Here is a 21,959-nt window from a genome sequence, read left to right as displayed (position 1 = left end):
AACGTCTATGGAATAAGTCCTTTAAACACCACAAGTGCATGTGATCTTTTGACTTAAGGTCATCAAATTGTCTTGTGTAATCGGTATGGTTTGACACTATCCAATGTGTCATTATAGTTAGAGTAACCATAAAGGTAGTGGGTAGACATATTGTGAGAAAAATAAAGGCTATAGTTGATCAATAAAAGATTCATCACTCATGAGCATAAAAGAAGATATCTCATATGAAAATACTAAATGACATCCATGAGTGCTTGAATCTGTGGCCACAGTAAGATAAGGATATAGCCAAATTCGTGTTGGTCATTGATGTGTATGTATCAGTCTCGAGAGATATTATTAATGAAAGAATTGAATTGTATATAACTATAATACTGTAAAAGCTTATGGATGTCTATTGACACTTTGTCGTCCAAATGGCCATGATGCTTTGCTAAAGGCTAATTTTAGTCTATCTCTAGATTTAACTTGAATCTAAACACTATTAGCTCGATAGAGAGCTTATGGGTTACACACACAAAGAAGTTTAATCGAACTCAAAAGTGAAGATTATTTGTTGACAATCCTTGTTTTTAAGGTTATGAGAGAGAGAGATTACGAATAAACTGGGTTTGCCCTTTAGCTTAAAAAGCCCAATTTTACCATGCTTTAACCAAGTGCATAGCCATGCATGTTAATATGCTAGTCGTGCAATTGATGGGTATGGTACTAGCCATGCAAACTTTATGCCATGTCAACCAACACATACTTGTGGTGTTGACTATGCAAGTGTTTGATGAATGTTAGTTGTGCTTGTTTACATACCAACTATACATGTGAGTGTTCAATAGTGTTATGCATAATTGAACTTCCAGTCATGTTTAGATACCTACAGATATAAATTAAAGTATGTGTTTAAGATTAAATATAAAACTCAACATATAGAAACCCTAGTTATAAGTTTCTATGCTTTTTACTTCCTCTGAATATATTAATCCAACTAATGAGCCCTAGCAGCCTCTTTCTTTGGATTTACCTCTCTCATGTTCATGCTTTACATGGATAGCAAGGTACTACCTCCCGAGTTGGATAACATACTATTTCAAATCACATAAAGTTTTGGATGAGCCATTAATGTAGGAATAAATCTAAAACACCCAATGAGTGTTTTTGTATATTCATAAATTTTATATCTAAAACGGGGTATCTTGTTTAGGGTTCTCCAGTTTTTTTTATTTCTTTATGCATGATGGATATTGTGATATGAGTTAATTAATAGATTCTTGGGATTGTGGGAATTCATTAACTATCATGCATGTTTTCACTGAATGCTTTATGTAAGTGAATTTAGGTTAACAAGTCTCTTCGAATATATATTCCAAGTAAAGATATATATCTGGAGAAGGGTGTTACATAAAAGGCCTAGAATTTTCACCAATATAGATTTGAGGTCAACATATTAGCAAATTATAATGGATCCTATCTCAATAAAGAAAACAACTTTTAAAACTCATGAAGGGAATTATGAATTCATGGTAATGCCCTTTAGTCTCACCAATGCTCCTTCCACCATCCAAAACATATGAAATCCTTCTAAAACCACACCATGGAGTTTTTATTTTATTTAATTTTTTTCATTTGCTTTTATGTTATCCTAGTGTACAATGGTGACACAATGAAACATTTAAAACTATCTTTAATAACCTAAGGTTGAATATATTGTATGCCAAAAGATGCAAGTGTGTTTTTGGAGGTCAACAAATCAAATATTTGTTATAGTTTTTTATGGTGTCAAAACATATCCTTACAAAGTACAAGCTATGAAAGATTAACCCACTTCTAAAACCCTTAAACAACTAAGAGGATTTTTAGGCCTCTTAGGGTATTATAAGAGATTTATTAGAAGGTATGGATAAATGGTCAGACGATTTACTGATTTGTTAAAAAGGACTATTTCTTATAAAATGTATAGGCTCAAAAGGCCTTTGAACAACTTAAAAGAAAACCTTGGTCTTGACCAAGGAATTCATAATTAAGATTGATGTTTTAGGTGATGGAATTAGTGCAGTCTTAGTGCAAGAAAGCCACCTAATAGCCTTCTTTAGGAAATCCTTATCACCTAGAAATAAGTTTTTATCAATCTATAAGAAAGAAATGGTTAGCATTATGTTTGTTGTTAGGAAATGGGAATATTATTTAAAAATCAACATTTCACAATTAATACTAGCCACCAAAGCCTTAAGTTTCTTTTAGAGTAAAAATTAACCACTCATTGTTAATAGACTTTGGGTGGAAAAATTAATGCATTTTAATTATAAAATTAAATACAAAAGGGGAAGAGCTAATGCATCTGCTAATGCCTTATCCAAAATTCCACATTTGGAGTTACACAGTCTGAATACTGCCATATTGTTTAGGGAATTTTTAAACAAAACAGAAGGTAGCTAAAAACAAAATGCATACTTGTAGGCTATCATTACATAAGGAAAATGACCTTACCTCTCATATGGTCAAATGGACAATTGAGAAAGAATGGGAAGTTAGTAGTGAGTAAACGTTGGAAGCTCCAACAAGAACTCATAAGGGTGTTCCATGACTAATCTATAAAAGGACATTCATAGTTAATCTTCATACTAGGAGAATGATTGTTGCATTTTATTTGAAAGGATTGTGGAAGTCGATGAGAAATTATATTAGGAAATGTTAAGTGTGCCAATGATATAAAGCTAAAAATATTGCATCTCTAGGTTTGTTACAACCACTACTAGTTCAAACAGGAAAAATCACCAAAATCCTATGGTAAATTAGTCATCATGATAGTTATGGACATGTTAACCAAATATGTCTATTTCATAGGACTTAGTCATCCATTCTTGATCCAAACAGTAGCTCAAATGTTCTTGGACAATGTTTATAAGCTACATGGATCATTTATCACTATTAGCAAGTTTTGAAAAATTCTTTAAATTACAGGGAATAGGGTTTCAATTCTCAATTGCATACAACTCTTAAACATATTGGACTTGACAAAATTTGAAATGACCCATTAACTTGACACAACATAATACAAAAAATATTGAGTTAGAATTATGATTTTCGACATGAAAATAGTTCAGGTTAATATGAAGTCAACCTGAATTGATCTGACCTAACCCAAAAATTTTAAATAAAATATTGCATTACATCATAACAGTAAAAAATCTTTAATATCATTTATTTTTTTTATATGAGAGAAAAAGTTTCTATCCACAAAATCTCGATTCTCTAATTCGAGCCAATTAATAAATCGACATTACATCAACAAACACTAAATTTATATCACCCAAAGAGATGTATTTTAATTTAATAACTCTTTTTTTATAAATTTGTAAAAAATTATTATTATTATTATTTTGTTATTGGTATGTTATAAGTACTACTAATTTGAACTTATTATATTTGGTTTATCATATTTATATACTTATTAATTATTTTAATATTTATGACAATCACATTTGTCAAATAGATTAAAAATTAAAATTTTTAAATATCTAACAAATAGTCATTAATTTTGTTGGTTATCATTTGTATTATTTTGAAGTTGAAGTTTTAGACTTATTTGGGTTATTGATTATAATATTCTGTTTTTTTAAGCTCTACAATTGATCATATGAAGAGATAATAAGCAAACTATTATTATTAACTTAAAATAGAACAATTTTATTTTGACAAAATATCATTTCGTGTCATAATGTTTTTTTGTGTATTATTTTGTAACAAATCATATTACTTCTTGACATTTGACAAATTGTGTTGCTTTATAACAAATCATGTTGTTACATGTTATGTTTTGACACAACTTCACCTATTATATAGTTTGGGTTAATTCAAGTTAGGCCAAGTCATCTCGAAAATATTTCAATTCAATTTAAAGTTGAAAATTTTCGATACGATTCTATTTTGAGTCAAGTTCGAGTTTAAGGTCTTCAACATACAACCTGAATTGACATGATAAGAACATGAATATAATCCGATAACATGAACTGTCAGGTTTAAAACATATGGCCAAAAAAGGTTGTAAATTGATGCTTAGACAACTATTTGAGGTGCATGGTTGGTGACCTTCCAGACTCATGTTCCAATGGTTATCCTCGACTAAATATTGGTATTGTACTAGTTACCATACTAGTATACACATGTCCCCCTTTGAGGCTTTATATAGCTACCCACCACTACACATACCTTATTTACCTCATGATTCCAAGGTAAAGAAAGTGGTACTATACTGAGAGTTAGAGAATCCACACTAAAAGTCCTTATACACAACTTAGAGAAGGCTTCAACATTGCGTGAGAATTAATGAAAGATAGGAAAAAAGTTGATTGAGAATTCCATATTGGAGTAACTTGAAGTTGTAACTATTAAAATATATTCAAAACATTTTCCAATTCAAAATATATTCTAAATATATTCCCTATTATTGATTTTTCATTTTGTATATGATTTATTTCTTTGTATATTCTTAAGATTCATGTATATTTTTAGTCATGTATCATATACAATACATAAAAAATTTACCTCATTCAATTTTCCATATGGTATTAGACTTTTAATATCCTTTTGCACCTATTAGTTTACAAACAACTTATTTCACCCTTCGAATTAGGTTTTTTAATTTTATTTTATTATAGTAGCCACCCTTTAGTTTAGAAAACTTTCATTTCACTCTCACACAAAGGGAAAACACTCTCTTGACCCTCTATTTTTTTTTTTCAATGCTAGTAGTTCTTGACGTCCATCATAGGTTTCTACTTGGTGGTTCTCCCTAGTTTTTTTTTCTTTTTTTGACGTTATTGGTGGTTTCTCAAGTTGTTTGAAATATCATCAGTTGTTCCTTATTCCCTTAGTTTCTAACATTATTAGTAGTCTTTTTCAGCATTATTAGTGAGTATCTTCTTAGCTTTTAATAGCAGCACTCTTTTCTCGGAATAAAGCAAACTTCTCCAACAACAAAATGAACCTCTCAACTCTCTAATAACAAAGCACTTTTCTAGTTTCAACATTTCTTTCTTTTGGCAATGAATGGGACCTCTCAGATATCTGATAAGCCACTTCTTTAATGATTCCATTTTTTAGTGTTAGGCTTCCGAACAACTTGATTTCTAATAGCTTCTATCCAAAAAAAATTTGTGAGTTGGATCTTTAGGGTCATTTCGTTGCTTGGTTAGTTAGTTTAATTCTTGGTTGGAACTATTTGGTTGCTTGGTTAATTTAATTCTTAGTTAATTGAAAATGTTGAAGACATAAGCTAAATGTAAGAAGTATGACATGGCAGTTAAGTATGATATGGCAAATGACATGAAGACCATCCAACACATGGGAGATGATATGGCAAAAGCTTGATAACGTTTTTTACTAGTCAAAATATGAAATGAAAGCTTGATTAGGCAAAAATTCATTTGAAGAAAGCAAAAGAATTCAATTAAAGTTCAGCTTCCTAGTATTTCCAGTTTTCTCACTGTTTAAGAATTTTATTTGTTTTAAAAGTTTTAATTTTATTTTCTTTAGGAATTATAATTACATTAGGATTATTATTATCTTATTTAGATTAGATTTGTTATTATCCTATTTAGACTATGACTATAAATACGCATGTAAACCTTGAGGTAGATGATACAATTGACATAATGAAATTGTGAGATATTTTCTCTTGGTTCTTCTGAAAACTCATGAACTGATCAAGACTATTTTCTCATAACATTAAAATATGACTTATCACTCTCATTCTTTTCTATTCTAAAGTATGACATCAACTTATACATTTGGTTCATGTCAGTTATAAACATCGGGTCAACGTTTTTATACCTTTGGTTTGTGATTATCCATAATCATTAGGTCAAGTTTTTTATACTTTTTGTTTGTGTCAATTATAGGCATTGGGTCAAGATTTTCTTTAATTTTAAATCTAATTTAGCCTTTCTGAATTTCTAGCTTCCTTGTTTACATCTAAGATCTCATAGTTTATTATTGAGCTTTGCATCAGTTTGGTGCCAAAGCTCAACTCTAAATCAAACAAAAAAAAAAAATGAAAAAATGAAATAAAAAAAGAAACAAAACGAAATTTAAAAAATAACCGATTTAAAGTGTGCAAACATGAGTGATTAAGTGATATTTCTTTTTATTTTTTTGGAGAGAAGTTAAAACATGTGAAAGAGTGTTTGAGGTCCTTTCTAACGTATTTTATATGTTACAATCATGTCATCACGCCAACATAAAAGTTTCACTTAAAGTGATGATATGAGGACAAATGCTTTTCAAGAGAGAGGGAATGATGTGATCCATGGAAGACCAAGAACATGTAATCCAATAATGAAGAACTCTGACAAGCGTGTGGTAGGCTAGATAACATTAAAAATATTCAAAACAAAAGCTAAAGATAAGAAGCATGACATCACAATCAAATATGACATGGAAAATGACGTGAAGACCATCAAACACATGGGAGATGATATGACAAAAGCTTGATGACGTTTTTTACTAGTCAAAATACGAAATGGAAGCTTGATTAGGCAAAAATTCATTTGAAGAAAGCAAAAGAATTCAATTGAAGTTCAGCTTCCTAGTATTTCTAGTTTTCTAGTTGTTTAGGAGTTTTATTTATTTTAAAAGTCTTAGTTTTATTTTCTTTAAGAATTATAATCACGTTAGGATTATTACTCAAATTAGGATTTTTATTATCCTAGAAATTAGATTTGTTATTATTCTATTTAGACTATCACTATAAATAAGGATGTAAGTCTTAAGATAGATGATACACATTGACATAATGAAATTGTGAGATAATTTCTCTTGGTTCTTTTGAGAACTCATGAACTTATCAAAAATATTTTTCTTAATAAGTTCAAATATGACTTATCACTATCCTTCTTTTCTATTCTAGAGTATGATGTCAACTTATACCTTTGGTTCATGTCAATTATAGACACCAAGTCAATGTTTTTATACCTTTGGTTTGTGATTATTTATATTCATTGGGTCAAGATTTTTATACTTTTAGTTCGTGTCAATTATAGGTATTGGGTTAAGGTTTTCTTTAATTTTAAATCTAATTTAGCTTTTCTGGGTTTTTAGTTTCTTTGCTTGCATGTAGGGTCTCATTGTTCATTTGCAAGGTTCGCATCAAGTATTCTTACAGTGGCTCCTAGTTTCATTTACACTGTCCACCCTAAGAGTGTAAAAATGTATCTGAACTTTGAGAAAGTCATTGCTAAATTTTTTTGGTTCATTCTTGGCAGGTTTGTTGCTGTATTGTTCATGGTGCATTTTATTTGAGTTGCCAGTGTGTAAATATTGTTGTCATTTAAATTTTTGTGCTATGAATGTTTAAGTATTCCTATGTTTTAACTGTTTAAACGGTTATGCAAAGTTTAAAGGTGTTGCCACTGTTTTTTATTTTGCTTGGCAGGCCACAAATGCACCAAAGAAATCCAACAACGATAATTTTAGAATTCTTCGTTTCATTGTTTAATTCTGCCACAGCTTGCATAGGTTGCAAACCTAATCCAACTGATTTTTGCACTCCCATGAAGTCCCTTGCCCTTTTCGTTGCAATTTCTCTTTCCACATAGGTATGCTTTATTTTTATTTGCAAACATTGAGGACAAAATTGTCCTAAGTGCTGGTGGATTTTAGTTTTTTTAGATTTTAGGTTAATTTTTATTTCTCCAGCTGTTGGCTTTCATTTTTGTATTTTTTAGGTTACTTCATTTTCTCTTGTACTGCCCATCAACTTCCTTTTAAGTTTGATTTTCTTTTCTACATTTTAATTGCTCTGTTCCTTCCAATCAAAAATTAGTGCCCAACCTTTGCTATCTTTGGTCATGTTTCTAAATAATACCCTGATGGTTTAATAATTGATAAACCTTATGCAGTTGAATTTAAATTTTGTTCTTGAGAAGCAATAGATGTGAAGGGTATTCATGACTAGTAAAATGGTTTCGATTTTTACAATTGTTGTTTGGATTTTTGTTATGCATGTGGTCACCATTTCAAGATTGTGTATATTTACTTAAAGTGGCTTATCTGTGTTTAAGTATATTTTCTAGTGTCTCACAAGTCCTAGAACTTATCACTCAATCTTTCAAGGCAAAATAAAAGTTGCATGTATTGATAAAAGACATGATATAGACATTTCTTTGATATATTTTAGCTTAAATAGCCAATCTTCCACTAACCCTCGTACATATTATTATTTCTTTAGTTAGCCCTTTGAGTTTTATAATTCATGTTTCAATCATAGTAGTAATATTTTTTTTTGTTTTAACCCACATTGACTCACCTAGCCAATATATATATTAATCATATCCTTTACATGAGTTATATTGTTGGTGAATTGAATAGATTTACATGAGATTTTTTATCAATTGAAAAAGGGAGATTGAAGAAAAGGAATGAAATCAAATTATTGTTGTTACATTTACCCCTTCTATATGTAAAGAAACAAGTTTTGGAGATATTTGAAAGAAATATATATATATTTATACATGTATAAAAAAATAAAAAATGAAAAAAAAAAGAGAAAAAAAGTGAGAAAAAGAAGAAGAAAATGAAAAAAAGAAAGAAAAAATATTATGTGAAAAAAAGGAAAAGGAAATAGAAAAGAAAAAAATTGTGTACGTGTTATTAGTGCAATTTATATTCATATTTCTCTTTTAATTTCTATTTTGTGATCATATAGATGTTCATTTTCCTCATTAATAGTATGTTCATGTTTATTAGTTAATTTCTTTATCCCTTTATTTTTTAACCCATATCTCTAATCACATTATAATTTTAATAAAGGCTTATTAATCTTTTGGAAATGCATTGCATCTTTATTAGTAGAGATAGGTTATTTGATTTTGCATATGGGACTTTGTTGATTTCAATTAGAGACCATGGAGGTTGCTAAATACATATATGTTAATTTAAGCGCAATAGTTTTGTTTATGATTGATCTTTGTGTGCATTCTCAGTTTGACCTTTATGAATATTGTTTACTTTGGATTTGAGATTAAGCATTTTGAGCATTTAGAGTTTTGAAGGGGTGATTTTTGCTTTTGGTTGCATAAGGTTAATTCAAATTTTCGACCATCTTATTCATACCATTCAAATAGCTCTTTCCTTTGTTCTTGGAGACAAGCAAAATCTTAAGTTTGGGGAGTTTGTTGTGTGTATTTTATACACATTTATAGTTTTTAATTAGTTCGTTTTAGGCAAATTTTAGCTTATTTTGATTAATTTTCTTTAATTTTAGTTCTCTTTTAAAATTTAATCTTATTTGACACTTTGAATAATATTTTTAAATGATTTGACAAGGTTCAGGCTTGATCGGGACAAGAATTAAAGGATCAAAATTAAAAAAAGAGCATAAATTATTAAAGTAATTCAGAAGTCAATTATGACCATAATCGATTTAGTTATGCGCATAATTGATGACGGGAATTAAAAAGAAAAAAACACAAAGAATATATTAGGATTGAGTTGGTTAGTACTATAAAAAAAAATCATCTCTTTATCAAGGGGAGGACAACGACAACACCTAAAAGAAAAAATTTTCAAAAGAAAACCACAAGAACCAAGAGGAAGATTCAAGATTCAAGCTCAAAAATCAACTTAGAGAGGATCAATCCTATCAAGCTTGAAGACCTAAGAGTTTTCTCAAACTTTTTCTTCTTGATAACTGTTTCTTCTCCAATTTGAACATGATTTAATTTTTGTGGATTTATTATGATGGTTATGAGTAGATAAATTTTCTATCTAGAGTTTATGATGGATTTATGAACCTTTGTGATTGTTGACAAATTTTTTATTTAATTTAATGTTGATGAAGCTTAATTTAGTGATTGTGAGTTTATTTCTTACTTAGTGTTTTGGACCTAACATTTAGTTTGTTTATAGATTGATTTTATCCCATGAAAGATGGATAATCAATTAGTTCATACAATTTCTAATCCTAGAGTTTTTATTTAGAAATAGATTTAGGTTTCTTAAGGATTTTGTGATCATCATAGAGGTTTTTAATAGGTTTTGATTAATACTTGACCATAAAAGTAGATAATTTTTTAATCTTTACATGTTTAATCAACTTCAAAAGAAGAATTAAGTTATTAAGGATAATTGCCTATAAAGTTCTCATCAATTTGCTGCTTTAGATCTGATCCATTATCAATTACAAGTGATTTACAGTGAAATCTTAAATCCTAGACAAGTTTGCTTGATAACTAGTCCTTTAATATTTTGTTTTATTAATTTCTTTGCTGATTTTTAGTTAATTTTCTGCATTTATTTATTTTTCTGGATTAAAAATTTAGTCTCTCTAGCTAATTTGAATTACAAAATAAATTAGTATTTAACACGCAATTCCTATGGGACCAACATCTGTCTATACTACTTGGTTGACTTATGCACTTGTGAGTCATAGGCAACAACGATAGATTGCAGAACCATATTAGTTAGATGCATGGTCATGTATGTGGAATAAGTACTCTCTCGTGTGTGTAAGGTACATGACCACGTACATTTGGGAAATTATGGAAGTAAACATGTATGAAGTTAGTGATGTCTGTATGAAGTTGTAATACTCGTATATGGTTATAATAATGACTAGTTTACACCTACGAGAGACAAATATATGAAATTTGATGATAAAACCCTAATAAAGGCAAAATGAGGTTGAAAATATTTTTAGGTGCCCAACTATGTGTTTAAGGACACAAAAGGGAATTAGGGGTGTCTGACTGTGTGTTTGACTTGAAATCGCTATGGACCCTAACCGTGGCGATTTCAAGTCAAAACTAAAAGCGATGCATTATTCATTTCTATGAAAACACTAGGGTTAATTTGTATGACCTTGGTACCTATTTGATTATTATGCACCAACGCTGGGGGGGCCTTAGTATCTAGGATGCTCATACATGCGTTAACATTAATTGTTTTAGTGACTAGGATGCTTGTGAAATATTGGGAAAGGCCCAAGGTCTTACTCTTGTGATATGGTATCCATAGCCCAAAGTTCGGTTGGCAAGTATATTGGGTGTACTTTATGATTGATATATGAGATATCTCATGTTTTCACTATGCATTCAAAATGCTGATGTACATCGTTGGCATTAGTCATCCAAGATGACATCGTTATTAGAGATTGAGCATTAGGGATTGAAATAACTCAGATAGGCATCTAGGATGCTAGAAAAACATCCGAATTACCATAGTAAGATTGGATATAGGACACTAATAGGATTTATGGTTATTGTAACATCTCTTAATCAATAGGTGTGTTACAGAAAAACGGCAAGAGTTCCCCTATTTTAGAGGGCTTGGGGAATATTTTTTTCTTTTTTAGTTATGCCTTGTAACACTCTAAATTAGCAATTCACATAAACCAGTCTTACTAACCGACTGGATTTTTATCAACTTAATCACAATTAATAAAATAAGTACATAATAATAATCATCATACAAATTATCATCCACATAAACTTTATAACTAATTTTCATAACTAGCTATATATATATATACATATATAGATATAGCTATACACAATCACATATATACATATAAGAAACAAAATATATACATATCCACCAATATCTACATCAAGTATATATATATATACATATATGCATATATTCACATATACATCAAAACATATATATTAACAAAAATATGGTGCCTTCCTCCCTCAACCGCATGTCTCACTAGTGCTCCCCGGGAACCTTTGCTGCAACTCTTTATCAGCCACATAGGCTTGCATGCATGATTCTGATGCAAATAACTTTCATAAAATATTTGCTAATTCTTTCTCTTTTTTTTTTTTTTTCAAATATTTTCATTGACCAGTTTAGATTATATATGATAGTACTTACAGTCACCATACAAGGTACAATTCTCTCTTACACACATATTTCACTATTTTTTTTTTTGTTGTCTACATAGTACAACTGATATTTTTCTTTGCTGTCCACATAGTATAGCTGATATTTTTCTTTATTGTTCATATAGTACAACCGATAGCTTTCTTTGCTGTCCATACAGTACAGCTCGTATGTAAGGAATTTTAAGCATGTTTTCTGTTTTCTTGTATCATATGAGTCATTATTAAACCAAAAGCACTTATTTTCCATTTTTCGAAAACATGCATAACTTAGGAAATGTTTTTCCTCTTTCTTTATTTTTTTCTGAAATCATGCATATGTTATGATTCCTCATGTATGCATGTATAACCATAATATGAAATATGTCCATTCTTTATTTTCCCTTATTCTTTTCATTCCTTATCAAATATCATATTATTTTCTCATCCATTTATATATATCTCATGCATCAAATTAATTTCAAATATACAATATAGGCTTAATATAAGGGTTATTCCACATATCATGCACATAATTAAGTAAAAATTAACCTACATCACATAAAATGACACTTTTGCCCTTATGGATAAAATTACATGCTTACCCTTAATGCAAATTCTTTCATCAATTCATCATTTCTCATATATTCAACACACAAAATCCATTAAGCTAACCCTAGGAATATGAAATGTCTAAAATACCCTTATGGCCAAAAATTACATCATGAATCCTAATTAATTTCTTTATCCTTTTAAGCATAAATCACCTTAATTCTAATACCTTACAAATTTATATAAGTAAAGGTTATTTAAATAACCTAACTCAAATTACTTCAAGTATGTAAAATATGAAATTCTTACCTTTTCTTTGTTAATTAGGTGATTTAAGCTTATCCTCCTTCTTTTCTTCTTCCTAGCAACCTTAATCAACCAAAAATATAATCATCCATCGAAACCTTAAACTAGACATCTCTTAAAAATTAAATTTTTTACCTTAGAACTTACAAGAATTGATAGATCTACACTTTTTATAACTGGAGGCTTTGAAAATTAGATGGTTTAGCTAGATTTTTTGGTGAATTTTGCTTGAAGGAAAGCTTTAGCTAAAAATTATGGAGACTCTCGGTTAAGGAAGAAGAAAATGAATAGGTTATGGGTTTTATAAGCCTTTTGGACCAATTTGCCCTTAACCTTTTCCATAAATAACTATTTTATCCTTAGCCAATTACCAAAAACCCTTAGCACCACCATATAATTTCAAGTGTGCCATTTAATTTTCATTCTCACTTTGTCTCTTAAATCCTTCTAAAATGACCATTTTACCCCCTTTAAAAATTATTGCTCATTTAGTAGTTTTCTATAATTATTTTGCAATTTCTTTAAACAACAAGTTATAAAATCAACTCTAAAGGTAATTTTGGAAGTAGAGTTCACTAGCATACCTGAATCCGGGTGTTACAGTTATTATTTATATTGTCTGTTTAATGTTGAGAGGTCACTTATTTACTAAGTGTATTTCATTCACCGCGTTCTTTTTTGTGATTTTGTAGGTATAATTGTGGAGCAATGAAATGACAAGGGAGAGTCATCTCGGAGAGACGTATGAGGTAGGGGCATTTTAGTCATTTACTCATTTGGATTATATTTACGTGTTTTGGGTTGTTTATATTTACTTACGCACTATGGTTTACATGATTTTGATTTCAGACATGTGAATATTTAAATTTTAGATTTTGTGATATGAGTTTAAATAATAAATGCACCTTTTAGGGATTGTGGGAGTGTTTTATTTACCATGCATATTATTTATTATTTGCTACATATATTGTAGGAGAGTTTAACACATCTCCTTGTGTACATATTTAAGGTAAGAGTATGTATCTGAAGAGGGGAGTTACACCCTCTACCCTCATCCCTTAACTCTCCAAACAAAATCCAAAACATAATTTCTCAATTTCTCTCTCTACATTTTCTTTATTCAATCTCTCCCTATGTTTTCTTCATTCAATTTCAATCTCAAACTCTCTTAAATCTAAATCAAATTTTAATATTATATAACAACCTAGTTTTCATTTGTTTAACAATTTTGTATTTTTTTCAATTATTTTTTGTGCTTGTTTTTTTATTACTAAATTAATTTTAAAAAATTAATTATTAATTTTAACTAATTTATATTTACTTTCCAATTAATACAACCGTAAATGTTGGACTAACCTTCCAAATTATATTATGTATTTATTTTCAAATAATGTAAAATCATTTTTTATTATTTATATTCGTATTATAATTAAAGAAAACTTTTCACTTCATTAGTGACGTCACACTGAAACTTACTTTATCTAATTACGTCTTTTTGGCCTACTCGTCACTTGATCTAGGAAAGTTGTCACTCATACGCTCCACCAACATAAGCATTGAAAAACTCGCACTCGTGGCCTTTAGGCAATGTCACTTCTTGTTTTTTCCTTTTTTTTTATAGTTTTATCTGCTACTCTACCTTTTGTTTAATGTCTAACAACTTAATTTTCATCTTGTTTTTCTAATTTTGTTAATTTAATTTTTCCCTTTAATAATCTTTGTTAATGAAAAAATTTAATATGTTCTAAACAGAAAAAGATATTCAAGCAATTAAGATGAATTTATTTTTGTAAATTCAAATGAGAATGAATGGGTTCAATGTAAACATTGTTCAAGAGATCTCTTAAGAACAAGTAAGAGGTCTGATTTAACTCATGCTTCTATAGGGTCTCTTATGTAGAGTTTACATTATACCTATTCTTACCCAATTGAATCTACAAAAGTGAATTCATCTCAATTGTTTAAACACTTTTTTTGTTTAAAACATATTAAGTTTTGTTATTAGCAATGTATTTTAAAAGGAAAAAACAATTAACAAAATTATAAAAACAAAATGGAAACTAAAGTTATTAGACATATGGATTGCAGAACCAGCTCAGACTGATCGACTAGCCAGTGAACTAGCCACTGTAGCAGTTTCTATAGTAACAGAACCATTTTTGACTAATTTTCAAAGTGAATTGTGGGCGGACCAGCAGCTTAATAATGGTCCACAGTTCAATTTGGTTCATCCTGGATAGGTTTCAATTAAAAAAACATATAAATCAAACTCACAAATCCCGAATTTTCCAGCTCTTTCAATCGTTGTTGCTGTGTGCCTAATTGTCAACGTTATTTGAAGACTTGATACGCTGGTTGCTGACAGAGTGTGAGGACAATGGCTGACAATGCTAGACGATAGTTGACGATGATGAATTACAAATAGGCGACTATTGCTAGTGTTATGCAAGTTCAAGTGCGGTTATTTTTCAACAGTTGACAACAACAATTAACGATGATGAATTACAAAAAGCCTGCTATCACTAAGTTTTCTTCGAGGGCAACAACAAATTCGTAGGTTCAGGTTGTCACTGTTATTGTAATTTTAATTTTTGTGAATCAGATGGTTGGCATGGTTTGTTATTGTTATTATTACGGATTTGTAATTTTATCACTATGACATGATAGGCTAATTTTTATGAAATAGACGCTTGGCATGGTTGACGACAACATGTATCAATATTTGTTATTGTTATTGTTATGGATTTGTAATTTTATGGTACAAATTTGTAATTTTATGGATCTCTACTCCATTCGTAATGTTATGTTGAATACATATATTGGATTTGTGTTTTTGCTCAAACTTCAATTTGTACATGTGTTTTATTTAATGTAATAGGTTTGAATATTGTTTTGATTTGTGTTGTAATAGTTATATTACATAATTGATCTGTAATAGTATTTTAACATGTGTTTTGTAGGGTTTAAATTGAAAATTATATATAAAATAAAATTCAGCGTGTAAATCACATGTAATAGTATTTCAACACGTGTTTTGCAAGGTTTAAATTGAAAATTATGCATATAATAACATTTAGTGTGTAAATCATATATAATCAGACATAATTTTTTTTCAGGTTTTTACACAAAATTAAAACTCCAATTAGACCGGTCGATCAAAACAATCCGATTGGTCTGACCAAAACTAGTACTTAAAATAGTTCATGTCCTGATCTAGTTTTTAAAGGCTTGATTAGACATTAAACAAAAGTTAGAGTAGCAAATAAAACAAAAAAATAATAACTGACATTGTTAGATGACCACACACGCAAGTTTCTTAGTGTTTATATTGGCAGAGCATATGAGCGACAACTATCCCAAATAAAGTGACGGATAAGCCAAAAAAACGTAACTAGAGAAATTAAACCCCAACGTAATGTCACTGATAAAATGAAAAGTTTTTTTTAATTAGAATACGAATATAAGTAATAGAAAATGATTTCACATTATTTGAAAATAAATATAAAATTTGATTAAGAAGATGTATTTAAATGTGGAAACAAGAACTGAAGTTGATCCTCAACTTGATAAGTATAAATGAGTAGTCGGATTATTTGAAATGGATAGGTCATATTAACAGGAGATAAAAAACAACCAAGTATGTTTGCTTATATGTTTATTACTTTTTTTTTTTTTTCATTTTAGCATATTAACATACTTTACTTATATGCTTATAACTTTTTTATTTTTAAATATTTTTATGGAGGGACAGTTGTGGTAAAGACTGCAAAGAAATACAAACACTTGTTGTAATGATATTAAGTCTTATATGTAGCGCCACATATTGTGAAAAAAATCATAACACATTTAAACATGTGCATTATGAGAGAATGAATCGTTTAAAGTAACAAATATTGAATGCCCTTATGTTTGTTAAATATAATCTTCAATTAGAAATAAGAAAAACTTAGGAAGGAGCAAGGAGAGGCTTATGATTCACTATGCTTATCGAATATAGAATCCGATGATGAATGAATTATGGAAAAAGAAGACTCTTGCTTGTCGGATGATAATTCATGGATGGAAGAATGTTTCAACATAGATGAAAGTGCTCCTAGCAACAAAAAAACTAGAGGTATATCCTATGGTGATGTTAATCTAGCAATCCTTTTAATGAAAAATTGAATATACTATGTATATTGATTGTTTGATGATTTCTTTATAGGACTAAGGAACTTGAATACTAACAACAAAATAGGTAAAGAAAAAGTGATTGAAGATAATGGATTGGAAATTATGCATGAAGAAGATAGAGAAAGTCAATAAGAAGATGTATTACCCATTTTGCATGATAATAATAACATTAGTGAATATATAGATATTGACATTGATCTTGGGAATAATATGAATGATTGAGAGGAAAATGTTATATTTTTAGCGTGATATTTTTTTATCAATTTTTTTTTACCTTTGAATGATTGAGAGTAAAATGTTCAGTGTGGACTATTTTAGTTATTATGATTTGGTTAATAGATATAATAATAAAAAATATATATGTTAAAACTAAAAGTGAGGATGATTTTCTTATTGTAAATTTGGGTATTTAATATATAACTACACATTTTTATTTATTACTTATTTTTCGTGATAAAGTTTAATTCTAAATTCTTTTGTTATATTTCATGACTAAACTATTTATAATTGGATAAGATAATTTTAGTACTTTCGTTATGTTTTGGTAACATTTATGATATTAAATTGAAGTAGAAAGTACAATGAAAAGTAAGTTTAACTGAATTTTTAGAATTTTTATTATTTTATTATTATCATATTTGAAAAGATGTATCTTATCATACGGTATACAATACATAATATAAAAATTTAGTTTATAATATATGATATAATCCATGATTCGACTGTCATGTCTCTTTCCTCTTAATTTTGTACATCTTTTCTTAAATTTTTTTTAGGTTTAGTTTCTACCAGACGTTCCACCAAATGCCTCAAGGGAAACTTTGCCTTACTTGAAAGCTATGATTTCTCGATATTTACAAAGTGGATATTGCGGAGAAGGTATGAGGGTTTTCAAAGAAGATCTCCTCGGATTGTTTAGCCCAATTCGCTTACTTTAGCCGGTGTTTTGTCTGGCTGTGACAGTATTGAAGATAACATGCGAATGCATTACTTGGCCATAAAGTAAGGTGTGGAGATGGATATATACGCGGCGAATACATTGTTTACTTGTATTCAAATGGTAAAGAAATAGTTTTGGCTACAAGATTGATAAGATTGTTGTTAGCTATAATGCTTTTGCTGCTGGGCTTTTGCATGATGGAGTTCCATGAGTGGCGTTGATGTGCGCAGGGAGATGAGGGTGTGTTTAAATGAAGAACTTAATCCACTTTCTCTTTCTACGGTTTTTTCTGCTTGTGTAAGTATTCTGTATCTCCAGCTTGGTAGGCAGATTCATGGACTTGCAGGGAGAATGGAAATGGAATTTGATACTGTGGCGTGTACAGCACTTGTTGACGTTTATTCAAAATGTGGCTGTTGGCGCTGGGCTTACGTTGTAATTAAAGAACTAAATGGACACAGGAACTTTATTTTATGGTTTCGATGGTTGCATGTATGATGTTTAATAATCGAGGTAAGAAGGTCGTTGACTTATTTCAACAGTCAGAATGTAACACCCTATCTCTTTATCGTATCCCTAAAAGTAATTTATTGGGATAACATGTCATGTATACAGAACCCATCATGAAATACCTTATTAACTTTATTAAATAAAATGTGAAATACATAGTTTACGGAAAACGCAATTATGAATGATGGTCCCAAAACAATTTAATATAAAGGACTAAAATAAATAAGGTCACTAATGGTGGCTCCACCCTCACTGAGTTGATCCGTTAGCCTCCCCGCCTGTTCTGCCCTCATGTCTACCAATAAGACAAAGCAAAACATATGAGTGACAATTCATCCAATAGGCATACGCAATCATTGAGTGTTTTTAAAATATCCTTGGACAGGCCGACTATCTATTTATCCATATCATCTAGCGTCTCAAACGTATATCAAATGGGATGCCTCTTATACCTTACTAAGAAACGAGGTGGACGTCCTAAAAGCCTTTTATAACCTGTGTATCAATGAGATAGATGTTCCAGTTGCCTCTTACAACTCATATACCCATAAGATGAATGTATCAAACATTTCTTACCACTCATATACTATTACAATAGACATCCCTGATGCCTCTTATCTAAGCACGATAGGAATAGACATTCCAAACGTATCTTAAATCCCTTAACGTCATATGGAGGGCGACCACCTCTTTATTGACCCTCGGTATGGTTTACACCTCTTCTTTAACGTGAGAGACAACCATTTCTCCGTCAAGGATGATTGTCTTCGCCTCTATGAGGGATGGTCATTTCAAGTGGGTAAGGACAATAGTCTTCTCTTCTAATTATGCCTAGTTAAAGTCCCAACCAACTAAACATGCACCGTTCTACACTTATTGTATTCTCAGCAATATTATATCATTTCATTCCACTCAATTCAATAACAGCAACATCAGCACACACACACACACACACACACACACATACATACATACATACATACATACATACATACATACATACATACATACATACATATATATATAAACAAAAAATAAATCGTTTGAAAGGTAAGGAAGTGTGTCTACCTCTCCTCCCACGATGCTCAAGTTTTCACATGGCAAGAATATGGTGGCATTCTTTTGCTCCAGTGGCTCTCCAAAACTTTCAAGATCTTTTTACGCTCTGTGATTTACGGAAGTAGGCTTAATAACGGTAACCTTAAACAAAGCACGTGGAAGAGTTTTATAACTGTTGAACAAACATGTCTAGGATGGTCGTCCCCTCAAGTGGGACGGGCATCCTCTAAGACATGTATTGAAAAAATTGTATAAGCACAATTTAAAATTGCCAGACACAAGTGTCCCACAAGTTTGACTTTTATGTTGACTTTGAAATTCAATATGGTCAAACCTCTTGAAAACCCAGATCATGCCAAAAGACCAATTTACCTCTGAACATACCTGAGGTTGCCACATTTCCTCCCCTTTAATAGAATTTTGTCTTCAAAATTCAATCGAACAATTGGGGATATTTTTGTCTCATATCTTCCTCAATCTCCCATGTAGTCTCTTCGATCCAATAATTCTGCCACTACACCTTTACAAAAAGAATCTATCAATGTATGAGTGTTTTAATTTGTCTATCTACTATTCAAGTTAAGCACTCCACATAAACCAAACTATCCTCTAGCTCTACAACCTTGGAGCAAACAACCTAAGTTGAGTCACCTAAACACTTATGCAACAATAATACATGAAACACATTGTGAATCCACCTCATGCTCGTTGGTAATGCAAGTCTCTATGCTACTTTACTAATCTTCTCTAATACCTGGTGAGGGCCAATATATCAAGTGCTAATTTCCCTTTTCAACCAAATCTCATTACATGGCGGTATAGGGCAATCTTTACAAAGACATGGTCACTCACCTTAAACTCCAAATCAACATAACTTTTTTATCAATCTTGGACCCCTTTCATTCTTTCTCGAATCAGTCTAACCTGGTCAATCATTTGCTAGGTTGTCTTGGGTCCCAAAGCCCTTGTTAACTTATCTTTTTCCCTTATGTCATCCCAATACAATGGAGATCAACATCTTCTCTTATAAAGTGCCTTATATATAACCATTTGAATAGTCATTCGGTAGCTATTATCGTACACGAACTTCATTAGAGGTAAAACATCTATCCAATTTACCCTATGGTCTAAGTAACATGTCCTTAATTATCTGATTAACCTTCTCTATCTAAGCATCTGTCTGGGGGTGATAAATAGTATGGAAAGATAAAAGAGTATCCAAAGCCTTCTATAGGTCTTGCTAGAAAGTTAAAACCAACCAAGTGTCTTTATTTGACACAATCATTCTCAGAACCCATGAAGTCTCACCACTTCTTTAACATAAATCTACCCCAATCAATCAATATCCATATTGTCTCTCACTAGAATAAAGTGTACTGACATGGTCAATCGACCTACCATGACCTATAAGGCATGGTATCCCCCTTTAACTCTTGACAATCCTACTACAAAATCTATCGAGACTTCTTCCCATTTTCACTTGGAATAGTTAAAGTTGCAATAACCCTGATGGAAGCTAATGGTCCGCATTAACATGTTGACAAACCATGCATTTTAATATAAAGTTTGCTACTGCCTTTTTTAAGTTAGACCACCAGAATGATTTCTTTAGATCCTGATACATTTTTACACTCTTAGGGTGGGCAGTGTAAAGTGTACTATGTATCGTAGTCAAAATCTAAGTTTTTAACTCAACATCCTATAGAATACAAACTCTATCTTTGAATCTCAAACCCTTCCAGCATCTTAAAATCTGGCTTTAATCCATCAGTAACTTGTTGGATCATCTACACATAACACTCATCTGTGGCATGTTTGGCACATATCTCATTAAGTAAGATCGACCTAATATCCAACCTAGCCAACAATTTGGTAACTACCTGAATTTGCTTATGTAGGATTTCTTGTTGTAACTTAGAGGTTGTTGTCATCTAAGACAATACTACTTTCCAACTTAGAGGATCAACCACAACATTAGTTTTACCAAGATAATACCCGATATCCACATCATAATCTTTAACCAACGCTAACCACCAACATTGTCTCATGTTCAATTCTTGTTGAGTAAAGAAGTACTTTAGACTCTTATGGTTGGTGTGCATGTTAGTCTTCACCTTAAATAAGTACTAACGCCAAATCTTAAGAGAAAAAACCACTATAACCAATTCCAAATCATAGGTCGGATACCTAATCTCATATTCTTTTAAATGATAGGAGACATGCAATTACTCTACATCACTGCATTAAAACAACCCTAAGCCCCTGTTGCTATGCATTTGTATACAAATCATACTCCTTACCACTATTAGGTAAGGTGAGAATTGGGGCAATGGTAAAACTCTACTTCAAAGTCTAGAAACTATTTGTATAATCAGGGCTGGATTCAAACTGAGCTCATGTTTTGTTTGATATTAAAATTGAGCTCAAGCCCAAGCTTGAATAATCACCTAAGTGGCTTGACGTAGCTCACAACCCAGTTAAGCTCACCCAAGCTTCTGATGATTAATATTTTTATTCTGTATTAAAAGAATCAGCTTTAAATTATTTTAGGGGAGGCCTTTTTCTAG

The 21,959-nt window shown here is 30.6% G+C and overlaps 1 pseudogene; it reads left to right on the top strand.

The window, feature by feature from the left end:
- The first annotated feature begins 16,727 nt into the window (after positions 1-16,727).
- The window catches only part of LOC123213680, a 27,723-nt pseudogene continuing 22,491 nt past the window's right edge, over positions 16,728-21,959 (top strand).

This window comes from Mangifera indica, chromosome 4, assembly GCF_011075055.1.
Source record: "Mangifera indica cultivar Alphonso chromosome 4, CATAS_Mindica_2.1, whole genome shotgun sequence".
NCBI classification, from domain to species: domain Eukaryota; kingdom Viridiplantae; phylum Streptophyta; class Magnoliopsida; order Sapindales; family Anacardiaceae; genus Mangifera; species Mangifera indica.
Note: the sequence above shows the minus strand (reverse complement) of the source record. Positions and strands in the feature narration are given on the sequence as shown.